The following is a 23,179-nucleotide window of genomic DNA, read 5'->3' on the forward strand; positions in this document are numbered from 1 at the left end:
TCAACCCTTAGCGTGGGAACCTCCATATGCCACTGATACGGCCCTAAAAAGACAAGTAAAAAAAAAGTACTCATATTGTTGAAAGTCGATATATTTCTCTCTACTTTGACCTTATAGCCATGCTGAGCAATTTATTAAAATATTTTAAAGCTTATCATCTTAGCACAGTGGCTTCAAATCATGTCCTGTTGTAGCCCTTACACTATAAATCCTTACAAACGGTTATCAGATTTTGGAGAAAACTTTATTTTTATTTCAGTAGGAGAAGCACTGTGACTTAGGTCTGAGTGGGTCATGTGATGAAATGTGGGGCAGGATGCGTGGCAAAAGGTAAGGGACAGTGTCCAGCCAGCTCTAGGGAAGATTGCTTATTGACTGGAGCATGCAAGAACTTTGCCTTGTGAGCATGTAGGTCAGGACAGTAAAGAGTGCTATTTAAACAGACACACAGTGGGGAAAGGAGATCCACTAGAGAGTGATGCGTGAGGATGTGACTCAGTTCTTTGAGGTGTGTAACCAAAATTCTAGTATTTGAGTGTCCCCTAACCTCAGAGAGGTTGAAGACCATTGAATTCACATAATCGATAGTTAAACTTTTTAAAATTTTTTCTAGAAAAATGACAGTTTCTGAAATGCTGCATGGTAAAGCTTTTAGTAAAATTTGAAATACGAAAGAAATGAAATTTAACTTACAGAGTGCTGTGACATTTAAAAAAAATTTTTTTTTTCTTTGTATGGTCATACCTGTGGCATATGGAAGTTCCTGGGCTAGGAGTCAAATTGGAGCTGCAGCTGCAGGCCTGCCCCACAGCCATAGCAGCACTGGAACTGAGCTGCATCTGTGACCTATGGCTGCAGCTTATGGCAATGCCAGATCCCCAAACCACTGAGCAAGGCCAGGGGTGGAACTTGCATCCTCAAGGACACTCTATCAGGGTTCTTAACCTGCAGAGCCACAGTGGGAACTCCTGTAAAAAAAAAGTTTTTTTTTTTAAGTTAAATGTATTTTTCTTTGTGGTATTTATTTTAGTTAAGGATAATTTTATATACATAGTGTGTCCCTAATGTATTTTGTGCTTTTGAATACTTGAGGATTGCGTAAGATTCTGTTGCTTTAAACTCCAAAAAATCTGAAATTCTTTTGCAATGTTGATATTGTTTTCTTCACTACTAAGTCTTCAGAAGTGTTCCTTGCTCAAGCTGCTTTAAAAAAAAAAAAAAACATATCTGGATCAATGCAGATATAGTCAGCAGTGTTTCTGCAACACTAGGTTTATAAGAAAGTTTCTGCCTTCCTTGCAAAATCATGCGTTATTACTTAGGGTTTCTGTGGGCACATTAATTCTGAATAGAACCTGGGGATTGTGCTTATTAACTAGAAGTGTAGTGGTAGTGTGTTCCAAACAGGACTCAGGTACTTACATGCTCAGCGGTAGATTGCTGTTGTAGCATTTGTGGTATGTAATTGAACCTGAAGGTCCCTGGGAATTTTCCTAGTTCATTATGTTAATGTGAGTGGAAAGACCTCTGAGAAAGTGCTTTTTTTTTTTAAGTGAAATTCAGTATTTATGATTTAGTTAATAGTTAAGCTAAGGACTTTTAGGGAGAGGGATAAGGAAGCCATGCATTTACAGAGACCTTCATGAAACATGAAATTGTGCTGCTAAATTAGCCTTTCTTTACCAGCCTTCTGCTGGTACACCAGGCTCTGGTCCAAGGAGTGGCATATTCCCCTCTTACCCTTATCAGTTATTCTTTTCAGGGCTTAAGTTGATATATCATATGCACATAATTAATCTGGAGTGCTTAGGAAGGGTGTGTGGAATCTCTCTTTAGGTTTTAAGAAATAGCTATGATTGAATATTTTGTTTGATTCTTTTGAGTAGGAGTTTTTGTTCTGTGTGATAAATATGCAGCATATAAGCACCAAGGGAACTAAATTTGTATCCACTGGGACTTTAACAAACTTTCTGTATTTGTAGATCAAAGTATGACCCTGAAATAGTGTGTCTTTTAGCTGTTTTGGTAATTCTGAAGCTTTTTGTTTTTTGACCCCTTTGAGGGAGGGTCAGATTAAAAACTTCATACTCTTTTCTCAGAAAATGCACATACAATATATGATTTTTGTATAAATTTTAGGAAATATCTGGGCCCCGATACCAACCCCAATACTAACATATCTATTTTGTGTATTTACATTTTGGCATATGACTTTCTGTTTAAGAACAGAAACCATAAAGGTTTGAGATTAGGATTAGGAGAGCCAGTTTAGGGGCATCCAGGAAAATTTTATTTTTTTGAAGGAAGAGAGGATAACATGGTATTTTTTTCCATCAGACATCCATTTAAACTGTTATTTCTGATAAGTATGCTAGTAATGTGCATCTGGCTAAATCATTTTTATGCACTCTAGGTTTTGAAAAAATAGTTTCTCACTACTGGTGCACTCACAAAGGCATTCGAGTAAGGAAAAATTAAAAAGCTTAAATTCTCATTCTCATTTCTGTGGGAATAAAGAGGGAGAATACATTATGTCAAGCATTACAAATAAGCGTGTATTAAAGTGGCTACATATGATGATGGCACATTGTTGGAACACCCCATGAAAGGTAATTTGCATGGAAGATGATTACTCAGTAGGGCTTTAATTTACAAGAAACATTCCACCATTTAATTGAGCCCTTTTACACACACCGCTTCGGTTCAATAGATTATGTTTGCTCCCTGCATATGTACAGTGCTGTAAAGGTGGTTTACATCTGATGCAGTCTAGCTGGAAGGTGAAACAACAGCTGAGAGTCATGTCATAAAAATATATTATTAAGCATTTGGGAATTGTTTTTATTTTTGTTTTTTTTTTAAAATATATTCTTACCATTTTTGCTGTTGCTCTTTTTTGAAATATGGTTGACGTGAAATGTTAGTTTTAGGTGGACTACATAGTGATGTGATATTTGCATACATTATGAAATGATTACCGTTAAGTCTAGTAACCATCTGTCCTCATACAAGTTATGACAATATTATTGACCATTTTCCTTATGCTGTATATTACATCCTTGTGGCTTATTTATTTCATAACTGGAGCTTTGTACCTCTTAATCCCCACCACCTATTCGCTCCTCACCCTCAACCCCGTCCCTTCTGGCATCAACTCATTCGTCTATATCTATAAATATGTTTTCATTTTGTTTTGTTTATTTTGTCTTTTAAATTCCACATTAACTTGTCTTTCTCTGACTTATTTCAAAAGAATTGTTTTTGAAGTTGGTTTTCTGTTGGTTAGTTTGTACTGTAAAGCTGGTTGTCTAATTCTTTTTCCTAATAATTTGGCGCCGCTGACCACTAGTTAAACTCAAATTTTTTTTTCATTTTTACGGATCACTCACCTATATAGTAGTTTGCAAAATGAGCAAACATGAACCATGTTTATAGTCATTATAGAAAGAAAGTTATTGGAGTTCATATTGTATATGAACTTTAACTCAGAGTGTTAAAGACCCAACATTATCTCTGTGATGATGTGGGTTCAATCCCTGGCCTCACTCAGAGGGATAAGGATCCAGGGTTGCTGCAAGCTGTGGCATAGGTCACGGGTGAGGCTTGGATCCAGTGTTGCCGTGGCTGTGGGGCAGATTTCAGCTGCAGCTCCGATTGGACCCGTGGTCCAGGAACTTGCATATGTTGCACATTCTGCTGTTAAAAAAAAGAGAGAGAGAGAGAGAACATTATTTGGTGATAAAGAAGACAGTAAAATAAACATTTCAACAAATAGCTGACTTGTGATTAAAATGACCAGTGAGATTATAAGTGTTTTTTTATTTTTTAATTTAAAAAAATTTTTTGCTTTTTAGGGCTGCACCCGCGGCATATGAATGTTCCCAGTCTAGGGGTCTAATCGGAGCTTCAACTGCCAGCTTACGCCACAGCCACAGCAACACAGGATCCGAGCTGCATCTGCGACCTACACCAAAGCTCATGGCAATGCCAGATCCTTAACCCACTGAACAGGCAAGGGATCGGAAACCGAAACCTCAAGGGTGTTTCCACTGCACCACAACTGGGACTCTTATAAGCGTTTTTTTTTGTTTGTTTGTTTGTTTGTTTTTTAAAGTAATGTAGATATTTCTAATATCTCTGTCAGTGTTAGAATAATGTTTGGATAAGCTTTATCATAGAGAAGAGGCTCTGGGTGAGACGAAACAGCTTGTGGATGTTCCACCCTTGAGACATTTAAATTAAGCATTGTTGTGATAAGCCACAGCCAAGCCCATTCATGTGGGGAAACACTAAAGTTTTGTCCAAAGGAGGAAAACCGAAGCCCTACAGATTAAATCAGGAACAAGATAAAGATGTCTGTTATCACCATTGTTTTGGAGGTCCCAGTCAGTGTAGCAAGATAAGGCAAGAAAAAGGGATGCAGATCAATTGGAAAGGATGCCATACAGTTATCACCATTTGCAGGAATAATGCTGGGACAAAGGAAAGGAACATTCCTGAGAATAAGATGGAACTTCGAAGTTGAGGGAGGGGAGGTCTGTTGGGTGCCATCTATGTTTTTGGTGAATGAAGGCTTTATGCTTCATTCAGAAGTGGAGGGGCTTGGAGTTCTCATCATAACTCAGCAGTAATGAACCCAACAAGGATCCATGAGGATGCAGGTTTGATCCCTGGCCTCCCCCAGTAGGCTAAGGATCTGGCGTGGCCGTGAGCTGTGGTGTAAGTAGCAGATGAAGCTTGGGTTCCACATTGCTGTGGCAGTGGTGTAGGCCAGCAGCTACAGCTCTGATCTGACCCCCAGCCTGGGAACTTCCATATGCCGCCGGTTTGGCCTTAAAAAATAAATAAATAAATAAATAAGTGGAGGGGCTGAGGGTAAAATTGGAAAGAAAGGATTTGGAGTAGATGCTATAATGAAAAACTATTTGGATTGGCTCTTTGAGTTCAACTGAAGGTGAATTGATATGAAGATGTTATGGAGACAGTCAGCAGAGGTTGGTTCTTGTGAGTCAGGGTGACTTCTGGATTCTCTGAGCATAAATAAATCGATTGCTTATAGGAAGTTTGATAACTGCCTGAGGTGGTTAAGCAGGGGTTCAGCCGCTTCTCAAAAGTTTGCTCCTGAGATCTGATATTTGACTGTATGAGTCCCTGCATTTGGAGGCCCAGTAGGATCAATTATCTATCAGTAAGGGAAGAGAGAAAGGAAACCGGGAAGAGAAGCCTGTGTGTTAATAACATAGGTCAGTGGAGTGTCTCTGATTATAAACAAAAAGACCTAGGTGATAATACCTCCTTCTTGGATTTGTTATGGAGATTAACCAAATCAGATGTGGCATTGGGTATGAACACTTTCCCACAGTGCCCTGCATGTAGTAAGCTCTTAAATAGATATCTGCTTTAAAAGCAGAAGCAAAAAATCCTGTGTTCCGTGAGACCATTCTTTGCACATATTTAAGCAGTCTTGTCTCCCACACATCCTTTCAGTATTAAACTTTGTCTTTGCACTGGTCCTGGCACCTACTCCTTCAACCCTGCATCCTGAAAAACCTCTGCTTGAGCCTGCTGCTTCTTGCTGCTCTTTCTTTCCTTTTTTTCACAGCCAGCTTTCTTAGATAGACAGATTAAAGTGTTGCCTGTTCTCTTATCACTAATTTTGTTTAATCCCAGATAATTTGGCTGCCCCTCTGTCCCTTCTCAAAGTCTCCAGGAAGCTCAACATAGATGGTAGACCAACGAACTGTCAGGTGGTAATAAACGCCCTGGAGAGAAGTTATCCCAGATGGGGGCCGGGGAATGACGGGCGCCTGTAGGGAGGTTTGTAGGTGGTCTGGGAAGGCCTCTGTAGTAAGACGATACCTAAGCAGACAGGTTTCAAGTGAAGGAGTAAGTCCTGCAGCTCTCTGGGGAAAAGAATGATCTGGACAGCCACTGCAAGACCCCTGAAGAAGGGGCAATGTTCGTGCGTTAGAGGAAGAGCAAGGAGGATTTTGCTGATGGGACAGAGCGACCAGGAAGGGAACCATGTGGGAGAGGTAGATGTGGCATCGGGAGAATGTGGAGACTATCTTCTGATTGCTCCTGTTTCCTTAGTGAGAGTGAGGATAGAGCAGAAGGAATTGGAGATTTGAAGAGAGGTTCGGTTAGGACAGTGGGAGAGTGAATGGATTTGAGTGGAGTGTGATTGACCAGCAGCATCAGCATCATCTTTTCATCTAGGAATGTGTTAGAAATGCAGACTCTTGGGCCTCATCCCAGACCCTCTGAATCAGAAACTCTGGAAGTGACGACCAACCATGTTTTATCAAGCCCTCTTGAAACTGCACAGCTCATCTCAGGACTTAAAGAAGCTCAGGTTTTTCATATCTCTGTGCATAGAGAATTCAGCAAGGGACAAAGAGATAAGAAATGGATTTATTAGCATGGGACACTTGTGAAGGATACAGGTAAGAGAGCTGTATGCACAGGCAAGAGAGCTCTGCCCCAAGAACTAAGCGGGCTACATTTTTATAATCAAAGGAAAAGTGGAGAAGAGGAGAGGACCACCTTCCTCCTCTTCCTTTATAAAGATGTTGCAGGAAAATGGGGCATGAGAATGGTCATGTCCCAGGTCTCAAGCAAGTGCCTGGGATGGGCCGCCAGGTGAGAGTCCTTGCCTTTGGGAGAGAAGGAATTCAAGAGTGACCATAGCCAAGTGAAAGCAAGTTTATGGAGATACCCATTCCATAGGCAGAACTGGTCTTCTCAGAAGTCAAAACCAGGAGTTCCTTTCATGGCTCAGGGGAAATGAACCAGTATCCATGAGGATGCAGGTTCGAAACCTGGCCTCGCTCAGTGGGTTAAGAATCCAGTAGTGTGGGTTGCAGACACAGCTTGGATCCTCTGTTACTGTGGCTGGGGTTTAGGCTGGCAGCTGCAGCTCCTAATCGACCCCTAGCTTGGGAACCTCCGCGTGCCACAGGTGTGGCCCTGAAAAGCAAAAAGCAAAAAAAAAAAAAAAAAAAGTCAAAAGCGGTCCCAAAATACGGGGTGGTTAGTTTTTATGGGCTGGTTGATTTCATAGGCTAACAAATGGGAAAATTATTCCAGCTATTTCGGAGAAGAGGCTGAGATTTCTGGCAATTGGGCCATCACCCACCTTTTGGCCTTCAGTGGTCAGCCTGAAAACTGAAATGGCACCTGGGGTGTATGCATTTGGCATGCTTTGATGTATGACAGTGAGTATGTAATGAGGCTCAAGGTCTATTGGAAGTTGACTCTTCTGCCGTCTTGGGCCTAGTCAGTTCTAACCACTCTTTCTCAGTGGCTCTGTCACTCTTTAAGGGTTGTACCCTGTCCCCTTCCCTCCTGTCTCACTCTGGTTGTTCTAATCCACATAATAAGTTTGCCACTTTAAGTTAATAGTTGCTCAAGAAAGCCATTGGAATATCTTGGAATGATAGAAAAACGATAAATAGAAGCGTGAGGTATGCCACAAGTCACTAAGTCAAAGATAAAAGGAGGCCTGCATTCAAGTTCAGCAAGATGATGATCCTTAGGACCAAGGAGAGGAATTTAAGGGAAAGATGACATCCGAAGTAGGAGACCCTCATTATACAGAAACCTGAGATGGTTCAGCATATTTTAGCATATGGTACCACCTGCTGATTTGAATAAATGCCATGACAGTCCTAGTTTGACCTCATAGCATCAGATACCCTCCTCCCGGATACGAAGGAGGAGCTAAGATGGTAGCCTACCTCTACTCAATCTGGGTTCTGGCTAGGTTAGAGTCAAAAGTATTGTTGGTCTCAGTTCTTTCACAAAGAGAGAGAGTGTTGTTAGTTTCAAGTGCTTTCTTGTGATTGGTTGGTGATAAGGTAACAGAGCGGTGTTCCAGGAATCTTGTGCTCAGCCTGAAGTTACCATTCTCCCACCTGAATGCGGTCCTTCACTCCTGCAGAAGAACTCAAAGTTATTGTTACCTGTATCCTTTGAGGAGGAACCAAGATCCTGCTTTCATAGCTGCACTATCTATCCTGTCTGGATTTGTTTTGTTTTTTGTCTTTTTAGGGCTGTACCTGCTACATATGGAGGTTCCCAGGCTAGGGGTTGAATTGGAGCTATAGCTACCGGCCACAGCCACAGCAATGTGGGATCCAAGCCTACACCACAGCTCATGACAATGCTAGATCCTTAACCCACTGAGCAAGGCCAGGGATCAAACCTGCAACCTCATGGTTCCTAGTCGGATTCGTTAACGACTGATCCACGATGGGAACTCCTTGTTTGTTGTTTTGTTTTTTAGATTCCACAGGTGAGGTCATATAGTATTTGTCTTTCTGTCTAACTTATTTCAGTAGTTCACTAGATTGATCCATGCTCTCAAAAATGGCAAGTCATAATCTAGTTCTTAGGTGTTGGATAGGGCAGGACACCTCATGCTCTAGTATTTAAATATAATTGGACAATAAAAAGCCTTATCAAAGACAAATGTAGGTGATCTTTAGGAATTTGTTGTGGTTTTGAATTATCCTTGTGTCTTTTCTGAACATTTTTACACACATGGTTTTGCCTTCTTCATGCCTGGTACATAGGTGATTGGTGATTATTTATTGAATGAATAAATATTGTGTAAGAAAAGCAAAATAGGTGTGGTGATCATGAAAATAATTTCTAAATCCTATAGTTCTTTGAGGCATTTCCAGCAGATACATATTATTGCTACAGGTCATAACAGTGAGAAATGCTGCTGGTGTACCTTTTGGAGTTCAAAGACATTTTTATACTAACTTGTTTCTAATAAAACAGAAACTGGGAATAATTTGATCCCATTGGACTGTGTTCATGTAATTGTTGGATTATTAAAGCATTTAATTAGTATTTCAGTAAGTGTTGATACGAATATATCACCTTGTCTCTTGTTCCCAATTATACAGTATTGTAGGAAGTGGACCAGTGTAATAGAAGAGAGTGCTTCCGTCTCCTCAGTGAAATGTCATCTTAATTAAGATTAAGAAGGTTTTTTTTTGGGGGGGAGGGATTACGAGTTTGGGATTACGCACTAATAAAATAGACAGGGACCTACTGTATAGCACAGGGAGCTCTACTCAATATTCTGTTATAACCTATATGAGAAAAAAATCTGAAAAAGAATAGCTATATGTATGTATGTATACCTGAATCACTTTGCTGTACACCTGAAACTAACACAACACTATAAATCAGCTGTACTCCAGTGTAAAGTTAAAAGTAGTTCTATTTTATATTGATGAAGGAGTTCTTAAGTTTTGTGTGTTTGGGAAAATGGCAAAGTGAAAACAGGGTTGTATTTTTTTGCCATTTTACTCTTGGCTTGATTGATTAGATTGTCTAATAGAAAGGAAGCAAATTAAATTGCTTTTACATTTTAAAGATACTTAAGGAAAATAGAAAAGACAGAGGTAGATAAGCTACAAGCATATTACTTCTAAGGAAATTTAATTCAGTCTTTAGCAATGGCTTTGAGTAGAAGTACTACCTTTGGCTGTAGATAAGATAATGCATGTGGTATAATCTTAAGTAACTAGAGACGGAATGAAATTGATATTTTGCATTAGTTGTGCATTATTTAGTATATCTGATAAAGCAAGAGTATATACCTGATGCTTTTACCACCATTTACATGATACTCTATACTCCAAGTAAGTGGGTACATTGGTCCTAGGTTAAATTTTTTACAATTAAGAATTATGGGCATCCTTTGTAAATTAATGCCCACAAGCTTAAACTGTAGATAAAAGAATGGCAGAGGAAGCAGGACTGATAAGAAAGAAAACTGAAGAAATAGAGAAATAGGGTTTGAAACTGTGAGAAATATGATATTTTTCACCCTGTTCACTAGAAGTATTCTAAAAGAGGAAAAAATCTGAATCATCAAAAATTCTATTATTAGGGAGTTCCTGCTGTGACTCAGTGGGTTAAGAATCCTACTGCCTCAGCTTGGGTTGCTGTGGAGGCATGGGTTGCATCTCCAGGCCGGTGCAGTGGTTAAAAGGGCCCAGCACTGCTTCAGTTGTGGCATAGGTTGCAGCTGAGGCTCTAACTCAGTCCCTGGCCTGGGAACTTCCATATGCTGCAGGTGTGGCCATTAAAAAAATTGTGTTATTAAATAAAATAAATGTTAATTTTTAGTTTCCAGTAAGAACAAAGTCAAACTATAAAGATTAAAAAAGGAAACTAGAAATACCAATATCCTGAGTTTTCCTTCTAGGAAACCTTTCTACACCATCTGTGGTTTGGGTCTAGTCAGCATATGTCAGCTCTTTTCAGTTCTGGTCCCCACCTGGCATCCAGTTCTTGGAGCTAAGAGGTGCGTAATTAATGATGTTAATATTTGATCTTAGGGGTCCTGTTGTGGCTCAGCAGATTAAGAACTCGACTAGTGTCCATGAGGATGCGGGTTCCATCCCTGGCCTTGCTCAGTTGGTCAAGGTTTTGGCATTGCTGCAAGCTGTGGCACAGATTGCAGATGCAGCTCAGATCTGGTATTGCCGTGGCTGTGGCCTAGGTTGGTAGCTGCAACTGATTCAGCCTCTAGCCGGGGAACTTCATATGCTGTGGCAGCCCTAAAAAAAAAAAAAAAAATTAAATTAAATAATAAATCCATTAAAATTTTTTTAACCTTTTTTTTTTCCCTTTTGTGATATGATTTGCTAGATTGCCATCACCTCCTTTGGGTTTTTTGGTTGTATTAATTTCTTTTTTTAGTGTATTTTTTTATGAAGTATAGTTGATTAATGTGTTGTGCCAATTTCTGCTGTACAGCGAAAGGATACACTCATACATATATTTATATACATTCTTTTTCTCATTGATGTAGTTCCCTGTGCTAAGACCTCATTGCTTATCCACTTTAATGATTGTAATAATTTCTCCTGTACCTTATAATCTCTTTCTTCTGTTTTTTGTTTGTTTGTTTGTTTGATTGATTTTTGCTTTTTTAGGGCTGTGCCCACAGCATATGGAAGTTCCCAGGCTAGGGACTGAATTGGAGCTCCAGCCGCCGGCCTGTGCCACAGCCACAGCAACAGCCACAGCCACATAGGATCCAAGCTGCGTCTGCAGCCTACACTTCAGCTCACAGCAATGCCTCATCCCTGACCCACTGAGCAAGGCCAGGGTTGAACCTGCATCCTCATGGATACTCGTTGGATTGTTTCCACTTCGTCACAATGGGAACTCTCTCTTTTAGTTTCTTTTATCATGTTCAATCTTGTTAGTTTAATATTTAAATAATTTATTTTTCAATCTTTAAGTGTTTTTTTCTAATAAAAGCAAGTAAGGCAATCATCTTCTTGGCCCATTGCTTTGCCTGTTCTCCTTGGGTTTTAATGTGTGGTCTTAGTGCCTTGTATTTCTAAACAGTCCACATGGTACTAATTAAAATAGTAGTTTGGGGAGTTCCCTTAGTGGCTCAGTGGGTTAAGGACCTGGCATTATCACAGCTGTGGCCCATGTCACTGCTGAGGTACAGGTTCGATCCCTGGCCTGGGAATTTCTGCATGCCAAGAGAGTGGCCAAAAAGAAGAAAATAGAATTTTTAAAAGATTTCTTCTTATTTTGATTATTAGCTTATTTTCAGTATTATTGCATTTTCGATCATAAATATGTTCTGTATGTTTTGGGGGTTTTGGAACTTTGAGGTTTCTTTTTTTTTTTTTTTTTTTTTTTTTTTCGTCTTTTGTTGTTGTTGTTGTTGCTATTTCTTGGGCCGCTCCCGCGGCATATGGAGGTTCCCAGGCTAGGGGTCTAATCGGAGCTGTAGCCACCGGCCTACGCCAGAGCCACAGCAACGCGGGATCCGAGCCGCGTCTGCAACCTACACCACAGCTCACGGCAACGCCGTGGGATCGTTAACCCACTGAGCAAGGGCAGGGACCGAACCCGCAACCTCGTGGTTACCGAACCCGCAACCTCGTGGTTCCTAGTCGGATTCGTTAACCACTGCGCCACGACGGGAACTCCGAGGTTTCTTTTTGACATGTTGCATGATAATTTTTGAGAAAGGTTCCAGGGGCATTGCAGAAGAATGTGTCTTCTATATTTGAAAAAAAATTTGTTTTAGTCTAATTTTGCTTTTCTGATTCTCTTGTATCTGTTTTGAATCTTCTTATTTTTCATATTATTAGGATGCATTCTCTATTTTTTCCCAGTAAAAGTACATTGGGCTGATTATTTTATGCTCTGAAATGCCCTAAGTCAAATGTCTTTATTTTTTTCTGCACACTTGAATGATCACCACTGGTCATAGAATTCTGGTTTTTAAATAGCTTTTCCCTAAGGAACTGTAGATCACTTTTGTTGTCTAGTATTTCATGTTGCAGGTGAGGTAGCTCATATTCTGTTTTAGTGTTTATTTCTAATACCACTCCCCTACAGTAGCCAGCCAAGTCTTTTTTTATTTGGCTGTGCCTGCAGCCCATAAAAATTGCTAGGCCAGGGATGGAACTTGTACCGTAGCAGCGACCCAAGCTGCTGCAGTGACAGTGCTGGAGCCTCTTTTTTTTTTTTTTTTTTTTGTCTTTAGGAAATATTTTATTAAAGGTCTTTATAGAGCAACTTCCAGACTCCAGATCTAGCTGTCAAGGAGACCTTTTTCTGCTTTGGTTACTGGCTGGGGCATGGCAGGCGGCTTGGCTTCCCACCCTCTGTTTGGAGATGGGCATAGTGAGCAGTATTTCATCTTTGGGTTCCACAATGCTCACGTGGTCAGGCAGGGGCTTCTTAGGGCCCGTCTTACCAGTTGGGTCCCAAGGCAGCATGATCTTTACCTTGATGCCCAGCACACCCAGTCTGAGCAGCACACCCTGTCTGAGCAGCACATGGGGCATGGCAGTGTTGACATAGTAGCTAACAGGGTCTCCACGGTGGATCATCAAGCCATCCACAAACTTCATGGATTTAGCTCTCTGTCCTCATAGTTGCCTAAACACCATGACCTCATAGCCCAGCCCTTGGCCCCATTCTCTGTGATGGACACCATCGCACACTACAGCAGGCCTTCTATACCGCAAGGCCTCCGAGGAGTTTATAATGTAAAGATTCTGCCTGGGCAGTGGCATGCAGACCTCTTGTGGCCAACGTCTCAGCATAAAGCTCTACATTGTCCTCAGGGAAGCCAAATCTCTTCTGAACCACAGTGGTCAATGTCCAGATCCGCTGGCCCTTCTCACCAAGAACATTCTATGTCCTAGTGGCCATGATAATGATATACTCAGACTTCGACTCTAGAGTACCCATCTTCCGGCTGGCTCCCAAGTATGAGACTCATTCGTTTCAGCTTTGAAGTTGCCATCAGTGACCAAACTTCTTCCTCTTGAAAATCTGCACTGCCATCTTGCTGCTACTTGAAGCCAAAAGAAAAGGGACAATGCTGGATCCTTAACCCACTGCACCACAAAGGAACTGTGTCACCCAAGTCTTAACCCTGTCCTGGCGTTTAGTATTTCTACCATCTCCAAGTAGCTCCAGGCCTGCTTTCCTTTCGCCTGAATCACATTTGCTATCTATCCAGTTCTTGCTCTTCAAACACCTGTCTCAGCTCCTGGTGCCAGTAAAAGGGCCATGAGTTTGCCTCTTCCTTGTTTGCATATCACAGATTGATTTGATAGAGACCTGTCTGTCTAACAGCATCTGTCTCTTGGTCACAGTAGGTAGAATGGAAATTCGAATCTACATGGCCATGGTCTGAAAGACCTCTTTTAGATTTAAGCAGATAGTGGGAGTACCTTCAAGCTAACAAGTATGGGTGGGTGACCTGCATTCACAAGGTACAGGCCCCTGTGGTGACAACTGGGCAATATCTTTTCTACACACACAGAGCCACTTACTATCCTACACTCATTATCACAGCCACCCATCAGAAACTGTTTTTGTTTTGTTTTGTTTTTGGCCACGTTCGTGGAAGTTCCTAGGCCAGGGATCAAACCCAAGCCACAGCAGTGACAACACTGAGTCCTTAACCCCCAGGCCACAAGGGAGCTCCAAAAAACTGATTTATTTTTGGTACTCAGGACTCCTCTAATTTGAGAGATGATGTCAGAATCAGATGCTAAGGGTAAAAGGTGGCTCTGGTAGGATGCTGAGACCTTTTAGATACATGCATAATTGAATATGTTGATTTTAAAGCACCAACCATGTGTTTTTAGAAGCTTTGTCCTGGTTTACATGAAATTTAAGCCATTTATCAGATCTGGTCTCTGGCCTGGAATCTCCTCACCTTGTTTATACTTTTGAAAGCCCTAGGAAGGGTAGCTTAGAATGTCTTAGTGAAATATTTTTCTTAAAAAAATGATTAAAAGTGAAACCTTGCATAAATCTTTCTGGAAGGTATGTGGATGAGCACATGCGCTAGTGTCATTTGAGCACAGGTCCTTCTATAATCTCTAGTCTAGACTTGTATGGAACTGGCCCAGTATTAGCAGGCACTGATGAATCAGCTACAGGGGAGCAGGGGCCCACCTCGGGAGGGAAGGGACACTGGCTGGTTGTAGAATGTGCTCTGAGATGCTGTGATTAGCGAGTAGATGGGATCAGGAAATCTACAAACCAGCAGAGGCGAGGTCAGGAGACAGGGCTGGTTCGGATGAGGAGCGTAATACTATAATAAGTAATAGCTACCACTTGTTGAGGATAGACTGCACGAGCTGGGTTTAGTGCTGAATACGTGGCAAAACTGGAGAGGTGGTTGGCTAGACTGGACAGTGGCAGTTGTGCAGTGTTTTCTTTAAAAGTTTTTTTGCTGGATGTGATGTCAGTCTTTTACATATGTTTTCTTACTATAGCTGCATGACTAAGGTACTTTTACTGTTAATTCCATTTTGTAAATGTGAAAATTGAGCTTCAGATTTTAAATGAATTGTTCAAAATTATATAGTAATTGCTAGAGCCAAGATTTGAAGCATGTCTGTCTGATGCCATAGCTTGTGCATGGTATAGTGACTCACTGTGTACAGCAGATAAGACCCGTGGGATGATGAGTATGTGTAACTTTTCTTAAATTCTCCTTTAAAAAAAAAAAAAAAAAGCTGGAGTTCCCATCGTGGCTCAATGGTTAACGAACCTGACTAGTATTCATGAGGACAAGGTTTTGATCCCTGGCCTCGTTCAGTGGGTTGAGGATCTGGCATTGCGTGAGCTGTGGCTCTGATCCTGCGTTGCTGTGGCTGTGGTGTAGGCCTTCGGCTACAGCTCCAATATGACCTCTAGCCTGGGAACTTCCATATGTTGTGGGTGTGGCCGTGAAAACACTTTATTTATTTATTTATTTTTTTGTCTTTTGTCTTTTTTGTTGTTGTTGTTGTTGTTGCTGTTGCTATTTCTTGGGCCGCTCCCGCGGCATATGGAGGTTCCCAGGCTAGGGGTTGAATCGGAGCTGTAGCCACCGGCCTACGCCAGAGCCACAGCAACGCGGGATCCGAGCCGCGTCTGCAACCTACACCACAGCTCACGGCAACGCCGGATCGTTAACCCACTGAGCAAGGGCAGGGACCGAACCCGCAACCTCATGGTTCCTAGTCGGATTCGTTAACCACTGCGCCATGACGGGAACTCCTGAAAACACTTTAAATTTCTCCCACTTTGTCTTTTTTATTTTTATTTTTATTTGTCTTTTTAGGGCCGCGTCTGCAGCATATGGAAGTTCCCAGGCTAGGGGTCAAATCAGAGCTGTAGACACTGGCCTGTGCCCTAGCAACATGAATCTGAGCTGTGTCTGCCACCTACACCACAGCTCACTGCAACACCGGATCCTTAACCCACTGAGCAGGGCCGGGGATCGATACCTATGTCCTCATGGATGCTAGTCAGATTAGTTTCTGCTGAGCCACGACAGAAACTTCCCACTTTGTCTTAACAAACAGATTTAATAGGAACTTTGCTTTGAGTGGAAATTTGCAAATAGCTCCTTGTTTTAAGATTTGAGGATGGACTAACAGCTAGCTTTGTGAATCTGAGTGGGTTGCTAGGTGGTTACACTCGAGCATACATCGCGCATATGATGCTGTTTGGGAGAGTTGGCTTCTTTTAAAGGCAGGTTGTTCCTTGTTTATAGACTGCTGACCCATGGGATTAGGAAAGTAAGTGTGGATATTTTGCAGAACCACAGAAAACTCAGTGCACATGACCTAAACTTGGTTGAAGAAGTTGTTAGTATTTCTCTGTATATAAAAGAAAATGATATGTTGAAACCCAGGATGGAAATAGAATGATAAAGATGGCTCTGATTTAGATGACTTTGCTTTTTCTTTTGGACTTATAGGTGGATAGGCATTGCTTATGTGGGGAGCTGTATTCCTAGAAATCACTGCATATATCAGAAATGTCGCAAGTGGGAAGTATACACGATAGGCAAACCCCTTAGAGGTTTCATACAGGACTTTTGAATCAGATTTCATAACTGAGGGAGCACTGGGTTTTTTAGTTGATCGAGTACAATTGCAGATTGCAGTACAGAGATTTTGAGCCATTCTTACCTTGGGGCTGTTGTCACCCCCCCACCCACCCACCCACACACATACATGATGCACACACAAGGCTTTTGCTGTTCTTGTTTTATCTAGCAAACTGATTTACCACTTCTAATTTGAATTTCTAAAGAATGGAAAATTTTTTTGGTGTGTCCCCCACTTCATCTTATTTCTCCTCTTGATTTCAGCTCTTTTTTCAGTATGGATTGATCGTTTCCCATTCATATGCCTCTGTATTAAAAGCAAACAGGATGTAGCGGTAGCACGGATGTTAGTGCCTAGGGATTAACATAGCTCTGAAGGAGAGGTTCCTTTGCGGGGGAGAGTTGAGAGGGGCCTGGTAACAGTATTGTTGAAATAAAATGTTGATGGATCCAACCAAGGATGTAAAAACTCACAACCAAAGCACAGGCAGTAGAACTGGACTGTAGGAATTGGTGTTTTTTGTATGCTTTCAACTGCTTATAAAGCCTTGGCTTTGGTGAGCCCCACACTTGAAGGGGGTCAAATATAGTAACTGGTTGCGCTTTCTGCAGCTCTTTGGAATACAAGGAGAGAATGTAACTAAGAACTGCTTTGGGGGGTGGGGAAGTAAAATACATGTAACACATTTTATTATCTTAACCCTTAAGTGTGCAATTTAGTAACATTAAGTACATTCACACTGTGGTACTACCAAACATCCACAGAAAGCTCTTTTCTTTCTTTCTTTCCTTCTTTTTTTTTTTTTTTTTTGTCGTTTTTTTAGGACCACACACGGGACATATGGAAGTTCCCGGGCTAGAGGTTCAATTGGTGCTGCAGCCGCTGGCCTACACCACAGCCACAGCAACTGGGGATCCAAACCCTGTCTACGACCTATACCACAGCTCATGGCAACGCCAGATCCTTAACCCACTGAGCAAGGCCAGGGATTGAACCTGCAACCTCATGGATGCTAGTTGGGTTCGTTAACCGGTGAACCACGACGAAACTCCAGAGAGCTCTTTTCTTTTATGATGCTGTAGAAAAGTGAGAAACCTCCTGTATAGCAGTGTTGTCCAGAACTTTCTGCAGTGATGGAAGCATTCTGGAAATGCTCTCTAGCTGTTAGCCGCATGTGGCTCTTGAGCACTTGGAATGTGGCTAGTAAGGAACTAAAATTTTAATTATATTTAATTATTTTAAGTTTAACTTCAAATAGCCACTGTAGAAAAGGATTAGTAAGTCTTCGGTGACCCTGGTGCTGCCCTTGCTCCTTACAAGTCTTTCTGGGTAGGGCTTGGATGCCTCCATAGGAGTCAAGGCTCCCCATTTATGGTAAGTTAAGATTGTGTTTTCTCATAGAAATAATAATAAAAATTTTAGTTGGCTATAGTAAGTAGCAATATTAGTTCTGTATTTCTGGTCAGCCAAGTGGGCTAAATGAGACTTTTGTGGCTGGCCTCAGAACCTAGTTAATTACAATATGTATAGCATTGTATTTGTGATAAAAATCCGTTTCTGTTCTATACCAATTGACTTACCATCTTTGGATCTCAGTCTCCTTGAAGAGACTTACCATGTGTTTCATTTCCCCAAGAAGCCCTCCTCAGAGGATTACACCGCATTGCATATACAGCTTAATACATGTTGACTCTGTAACTGGTCTGTCAAAGATGGTATCATCAATGAAGATATCCAGACGGGTGTTGTATACTCTGAACAAGCAGAGAACATATGACCGTGCTGACTTTGAGCTGACATTTGACACATTTTCTTTTCTTCTTTACTCTGATGTCCCATCATTCACCCATTACCCATCCTCTCAGGATCTTAAATGCTAGAAATATATTCTCTCCTGGGATCCACAGCGGTTGACCTTCCTATAAGCATACAAATCTTGAGAAAATGAGCATGTCCTGTGGTTTTTATTTATTCATAATGGTATGTGCCCAGTAATGGTGAAGTAGACTGTTTTTGGGGTCCACTGGTGGTCTGTTTATTGCCTGAGTTATTTGACTGTTCCTAATGATGCCATTATTCCTGCTTTATTGATGTTTATTGCTGCAGTTATTCATATATAAAAGTAATTTTGCCTAGTACTCATTATATGAAGGGGAATTTATTACAGATTTCTTTTTTGTGTAATTTTCTAGTCCTCCTAGTTTTCCACAATTTTGCTTCCTCTGAATGAGAGAAGCCACATTGTGTCCTTGATGATTGTTGCTGTTTTGCAAACTTATTTCACAGCATAATCAGAATGGGAACAAACAGACCTTCAACTTACTGAGCACAGAAGAGAAGGAATAAGATAAAAGGATTCAGGGGCTGTTATTAAGGGCTTTAGGAGTGGGAGAAGCTGGAAAGCTTCCTTTATGGGGTTTGTTTTTTGTTTTTTTGTTTTTCGTCTTTTTTTGCCTTTTCTAGGGCCACTCCTGCAGCACATGGAGGTTCCCAGGCTAGGGGTCTAATCAGAGCTGTAGCCACTGGCCTACGCCAGAGCCTCAGCAGCGCAGGATCCGAGCCGCGTCTGCAACCTACACCACAGCTCACGGCAATGCCGGATCCTTAACCCACTGAGCAAGGCCAGGGATCAAACCCCCAATTTCATGGTTCCTAGTCGGATTCGTTAGCCACTGCACCACAACGGGAACTCCTGTTTTTGTTTTTTGTTTTTTGGTTTTTTTTGGGGGGGGTGTCATATCCCCATGGGTGAATTCTAATCATTGACTGTCAGGGGTCTTGTCCATATTTATCCAAGTTTTTCTACAGAGTTTAAAGAAAGGAATCTTCTTTGTACATCTCTAAGAGGTGCTAAACGGGTTGAAGTTGCTGTATTTTCTAAGCGTGAAGATACTTTCCTGGAGTTCCCACCTTGGTGCAATGGGTTAAGAATCCAATTATAACGGCTCAGGTCACTGGAGAGGGGTGGGTTTGCTTCCCAGCCAGCACACACATAAAGGAGCTGTGGCTCGGATTCAGTCTCTGGCCTGGGAACTTCCATATGCCATGAGTTCAGCCATTAAAAAACAAAACAAAAAAACCCAAAACAGGGCACTTTCCTGCTTTACCATCTTTACATTTTGTCTTCTCTTTGCCTAGAATTTTTCCCTCACTCTGCTTCATGACTTGCCCCTTCATATTTCTCACTTCTCAGTTTTTCAGTAAAGGCTTCCTGGACCATTCTAATGAAGTTTCCCCCATAGTCCTCTATTGTGTAGCACTGTGTTTAAATTCTTTGCCAGCATTTACTACATCTGTATTTATTTAGCTTGCTTTTATTTTATATTAAGGTTCTCCTCTGCTTGACCTTCAGATTTCTCTATCTACCTACCTGTTGGACATTCATGCATTTATTCATGAATATTTATTAAATATCTGCTGAGTGCCAGATGCTAAGAGGACAGGCAGTCCTGGCCTCTCCTGTTTTTGTGAAGCCACCTAGTTGCTAACATAAATTTGTAACTCTGGAATCAGTACTTGTAGCACTTTTGTACACAGACATGCACAGAGCCGTGAAAAATTTGAGTGGATGCGTACATTCCCAGCTGAAATTGAAAAGGCAAAGTTTGGCCTTCATGTTTCAGCTCTCACATTGTAAACAAGTGTCCTTTTCACAGTCTATTTGGTGCCACGTTTTTCTCATATTTGTGCTCTTATTGATGCTTTCACTGTTTAAAATTGCCCCGATGCATAATGTTAGGGTGCTGTCTAGTGTTCTGAGTACAAGAAGCTATGAAGTGTCTTACAGAGAAAATATTTGTTAGATAAGCTTTGTTCAGGTATGATTTATAGTGCTGTTGTCCATGAGTTCAGTGTTCATGAATTAGCATTGTACAGTGTATTGAATAGGTATCTTTAAACAGAAACATGGATAAAACAAGGTGTGGCTCAGAGGCTCACAGCAACACAGCCCTCTGTTTCCTAAAGGAGTTCAGTAGTCACTAATTCAGTGTTTGCAGTGACTTTACAGAACATAGCCACTGCAGATAACAAGAATCAATTGTACTTGCAAATTATCTTAAGTGCAGAGAAAGAACCAGGATGCTGTGATGGAGAGTAATGGGTAGTGGTAAGACAGAGACCTTTTTAGTTTGGGCCTCTTCAGAGGTAACATCGAAGTGGGGATCCATGGAACAAATAGGACAAAGAATGTTTCAGGCATAAATAATGGCTCTAAACCAGAAAGAAGCTTGACATATTTAAGAAATTGAAAGAAAAGAAAAGCAATAGAGCTAGAGGAGGGTAGCCCAGAATGAAGTTGGAGAAGAAAGCTGTTTAGGGCCGCATGTGCAGTATATGGCAGTTCCCAGGCTAGGGGTTGAACTGGAACTACAACTGCTAGCCTACACCATAGACACAGCAACACAGGATCCAAGCCGTGTCTGCAACCTACACCACAACTCATGGCAACACCACATACTTAACCCACTAGCAACGTCAGGGTTCAAACCCTCATCCTCATGGATACTAGTTAGGTTCGTTACCACTGAGCCACAATGGGAACTCCTTGTGCTGTCTTTTGGAGTCCACGCCAAGGAGATTGGTTTTGGAATGTGTAATGTGAAGGCATTGGAAAGTTTTAATTGGGGGGTGAGATGATCTGTTGTATGTTTTAAAAAGATTATGTCTGCTGTGGGAGGAATTGATTAAAGATGGCAAAGGATAAAATGGAGAAATGAGTTGAGACCTCATTGTCCATATTCAGTGATTGCCAGTTCTGCCCCTGTTACCTCCAAAATAGTTCTCAACACTGTCCCCGCCTCACTGTTGCAGTTCACCGTCTTTGCTAATCTGTTCCCATAACTTCGTAACTGATCACACTCTGCCTGTACCCTGTCCCACTTTGTCTCCAGAGAGCCGCCATCTGTTGAAGCCACCCATCTTACCATGCCCTGCCCTCTTTAAAAACCCTACAGTGACTCCCTAGACCTCTTGACAGTCTGGTGCCTCCTTGCTTTTTAAGCATCATCCATCACTATGCTTTGTATCCCATAGACAGAGTTTTTCTCTCTCTCCCCACACATCAGTTGTTTGGGGCCTGCTTGACTTCCTTTGCTTATGACTCTTTTGCCACCTACGATCTCATGCAGGGTTAAGTGCCCCTTATCTGTGCTCCCGTGGTACCCAACACAAGAACTTTATACGTAGTCATTTTCTGTCATTATCATCCATGTATCAGCCAGGTCCTTAACTTTCTTCCTCAGAATTAGATGGTGAGTTTCATATCTTTTATTTGCTTTTGAATTCCCAGCATCCATCACGGTTTTTAGATTATATTAAAGATATAATAAATATTTGATGAATGGATCCATTAATGTTTTCTTATTTCTGGGCCAGTATTAGGTGATACTTTACCTTTATACCATATTCTTTTTGTGGGTGAAATTATAGAAATAAAATCAGTATCACTCAGCATAAACGTTCATGTATTCATTCCAAAAATGTTATTGAGTTCCTGGAGGTATTCTAACAATGGAATATAGAGTAGGAAACAAAACAAAGTCCTTGCTGTCTTGGTTGGAACTTAGCTGTGTATATGATCTATCTATATACCTGTATATCTATTTCAAGCAGATAAAAATATTTATTTATATACTTATATAGGTACATTTGACCCTTGAGGAACATGTGTTTGCACTACATGGATCCAGTTATACTTAGATGTCTTTCCGTAGTAAATACTAGAGTATTACATGGCCTGCAGTTGGTTGGGTCTGTGGATGTGGAGGAGCCATGGATGTAGACATGGAGCCATGGATGTGTATGTGAATTAGCTCATATAACCAATACTGATACATTACTATTAGCTGAAGTCCATTCTTTATTCAGAATCCTTAGTCTTTTTTTTTTCTTTCTTTTTTTATAAATATACACAGAATTTTATTATTTTATTTAATTTTTTTTTGATCTTTTTAGGGCCACACCCGTGGCATACGAAGGTTCCCAGGCTAGGGATCTAATTGGAGCTACAGCTGCGGGCCTGTGCCACAGCCACAGCAACACAGGATCTGAGCCGCATCTGTGACCTACACCAGAGCTCAATGCTGGATCTTTAACCCACTGAGCAAGACCAGGGATCGAACCCACAACCTCATGGTTCCTACTCGGATTCGTTAACCACTGAGCCACAACAGGAACTCCCAGAATCCTTAGTTATTTTCTAATGTCCTTTATCTGTCGAGGATCCCACCCATGACCTCATTACATTCAGGCATCATGCCCTTTTAAGCTCCTCCAGGGAGTGTTTCAGATTGTTTTTGGTTTTGTTGACCTTGACAGTTTTCAGGAGTAATCTAATCTGTAGTTAGGTTGGAGAATGTCCTTTAATTTGGGTTTGTGTGATATTTTTCTCATAATTACAAGGGGATTGTGGGTTCTTGGGGGGAAAGACTGCAGTGATAAGAGTGCCATTTTCATCACATTATATTAATGGTACCTGCTATCAACATGAATTATCACTGTCGATGTCTAGATCACTTGGCCAAGGTGGCGTTTGTCGGATTTTTGCAGAGTACAGTACTCACCCCTACCACCACCACCATACTTTACTTTTTGGAAAGAAGTTACCATGCAGAGAACCCACACTTAAGGGCTGGGGAGTTGTACTTTTCTTTCTGAGGAGGCAGTATTTACATAAATTATTCAGAGTTCTTCTGTGCAGCAGACTTGCCTGTTCTCTCCTATTTATTTATTTAGGCAGTTATTTGTGTCAGTATGCAGTCATGGAT

General features: G+C 41.3%; 1 protein-coding gene across 2 annotated transcripts in view; it reads left to right on the forward strand.

Annotated features, from left to right (window-relative positions):
• KIAA1958 (KIAA1958 ortholog) overlaps positions 1-23,179 on the forward strand; it is a 156,450-nt gene that overhangs the window by 19,043 nt on the left and 114,228 nt on the right. The gene's annotated exons all lie outside the window — the stretch shown is intronic.

This window comes from Sus scrofa, chromosome 1 (assembly GCF_000003025.6).
Source record: "Sus scrofa isolate TJ Tabasco breed Duroc chromosome 1, Sscrofa11.1, whole genome shotgun sequence".
NCBI classification, from domain to species: Eukaryota; Metazoa; Chordata; class Mammalia; order Artiodactyla; family Suidae; genus Sus; species Sus scrofa.